This window comes from Corylus avellana, chromosome ca7 (assembly GCF_901000735.1).
Source record: "Corylus avellana chromosome ca7, CavTom2PMs-1.0".
Lineage (NCBI taxonomy): Eukaryota > Viridiplantae > Streptophyta > Magnoliopsida > Fagales > Betulaceae > Corylus > Corylus avellana.
In genome coordinates, this window is record NC_081547.1 from 18,765,648 (window position 1) to 18,768,736 (window position 3,089).

The window sequence follows — 3,089 nt, forward strand, 5'->3', positions numbered from 1 at the left end:
TTTTTGTGTAAGTTTTAGGTTTAGTTTTTTTTTTTTTTTAATTATTTTTTATTTGGAGAAAGTCCACATACTCTCTCAAACTACCACATAATTGACAATGTCTCCCTTAAACTTTCAATTGCCACAATGTTTCCCCAAACTATCAAAATATTGTCAATGTCCCCGCAATAACAAAACTACCCTTAGTAAAATAAAAACTAAAAATACTAAAACTAAAAAATAAAATAAAATAAAATCCAAAGGGTGGCCAAATTTAAAATTTAAAAAAAAAAATCATTTTTATAAGAAAAAAATTACAAATTTTCGATTTCTTTTTTATAAAAAATGACAATTTTCGTTTTTTTAATTATAATTTTTTAAAATAAAGATTTCCATTTTTAAAAAATTAAAAAAAATTCAGTTAAAAAATAAAATTTTCGTCAAAAAAAAACACTTTCTTTTTTAAATTAAAATTCATTTTTTAAAAAATTAAAAATTATTATTATTTTAATTTATAGGAGTATTTTTGTCTTATATATATATAAGGGCATTTTTATCTTTTTGCAAGCCTTAGAGGAAACATTGACAATGTTTTGGTAGTTTGGAGAGACATTGCTGCAATTAAAAGTTTGGGCAGGACATTGTCAATTGGGTGGTAATTTGAGAGGTATATGTGGACTTTACCTTTTTCATTTTGTATATATACTTTTTGTTTTAGTTTAATTTAGGTTTAGTTTTTGTTTTCTTTTTTTTTATTGTTATTATTATTTTTTTTTTTTAACATAAACTTTTTGTTTTAAGTTTTAGGTTTAGTGTTTATTTTTTTATTTTTTTTTATGTTTATGTTTACACCCTCGGAGGCATTTTCAAAAGTTTTTGTTGAAAAATGTCTCAACTCATGTGCCACACACGTGACTTAGTTTCCGTCCAAATATACGGATTTGATGGACTACTAGTTCTTTTGCCAATGTCAGATACATTGTGGGGGTCTTTCGTCTATTTGTAAGCATTAGGCATCAAAACACAAATGCATGGATACTTCGGGGGGTAAAATGTATTTTCTAAAAAAAAAAAAAGCCTCGTTATTTCTCACAATCCACTGTCCAATTGCACGTTAAGTCGTCCTTGATGTTGTTTGAATTGCTAGGGAACTCATTATGGTCGTTCCACACTAACAACAAAGCTAAACCCGTCACTTTCAAATTTTCAAATTTTCAAATCCCAACATTCTATTTCTCTAGAGGCTCTCTCTCTCAACTCCAGTTTCTCAGAAGACTCTTGCCCCTTCTCTGTCTATACGAAAAGTGTTATTTAGTAGATTGTCACACTACTATTGTACAACTATGGTGATGTGGCAATAAAAATCAATCATTGGATCAATGAAGTGGAGGTCACTAGTTCGAATTCTCTCTCCCCTCTTGTGCGGACATGTCAAAAAAAAATATATATATATATATATATATATTATTAAATAAAATGGAAACCTGGTTCTCGGTTTCCCGGTAAAAACTGGGTACCAAAAACCAAGTATCGGAACCGGGGTACCCGGTTTTTGGATTTTTCAAATCGGAACCGGAATTGGGTCCCCGGTTTCCCGGTTCCGGTTCCGGTTTCCCGATAATTTTTGACACCCCTACTAAATGCCAACGGTCACATGCTAAATGGTATGTGGAAACACCATGTGAAAACTGTTTTGAAAGCATGGGAGAAATTGACATTGCTTGTAGAACAACTTGCTACACCAAGTATGTGTGTAAAAATAACATCAATTAGCTCCCTCTCTCCCTTTCTTTCTCATGTGAGTGTGGAGCCATTTAGATTGTGGGCATGTGGGTATTGCTTTAGTAGCATGCTTCACTATTGAGAGAAGAATATAATGGAGGCTTAGGAGTTAAGGTGCTAGAAACAACATTACCATATTCTATTTCGATACAAAAAGATGTACTGTAATTTATGTTTTTGCAGCATTTTCTTTTTAACAAAGTAGTTGAGAAAGTGTTATATTTCTTGTAATTGACTTGTTAATTTTCTGAGATGATTGAAAGCATATTTTTATACTTTCGCTTATTCTTTACACTATGTAATATAGGTTGTTTTTATTTTTATGGTAGATTTACAGATTTTGTAGAATTCATGTGTTTGAAAGTTTCATGTTATTATATTGGATTTGTTTTGATATTTGTACATTCGAGTTTTGCGAAGTTATTTGCAAATACTGATATCCAAGACCTACACTTTCTAATATTCTATATAATTGTATTATTTATTTACAAATACTGATGATACATAGTGACTTATCTCTTCTGTAACATAAATTGTCGAGACAAAAGAATGTAACAAGTATGTTTGTTAGTGTATTTTAGAAGTCGTTTTTTTTTTATTATTATTAATTTAAAAAATTATTTTAATATAAAATAAAAGTGAAAACTGTTTTATATTTTTAAAAATATTTTGTGTTTGGTATTGTTGATTAATTCGTTAAAAAAAACATAAACAAATTTTTTAACAAATATAACGGTTATTGTTTTCTAAAGCTATGTATAATACTTGATTTTCCTTAAATGTATAGCCCAAAACAAGGTATACTATATATAGAATAAGTCTATACGTCATCCCCTTTTATCCTCATCAATCCTATGTGGTTGTGATGTTATGGGGACCACAACCACATAGGATTGAGAAAGGATGACAAAGAGATGAGGGATGATTTATAGATTTACTCGTATGTATAATATTTGAGGGACATAAATTTCCTTTAAACCGGTCTGGAGGAAATAACCTTCATCCCATATAAAATGATGCCAAGTGTTTAAGCATTTATTGTGTACATTAAAGTTTGAGGGTCATTAATAGTAATTGATATAACTAAGGTTAACTTCTTCTTTTTTTCTTTTTCTTTTTTTTTCTCTTGGTTAAACGTTAGACTAACGGTTTTTTAAGAAAATTTAGAACTAACGTTAAATAAGGAAGACCTAACGTCTACGTAGAAAAAAAAAAAAAAAAACCAAAAAAAGAAAAAGAAAAAAAGGTTAGAACTAAAGTTTAACTAGAAGACCTAACATCGGCTTAGAAAAAAACAAAAAAGAAAAAAAAGGCCCCTGCTTGTTTTT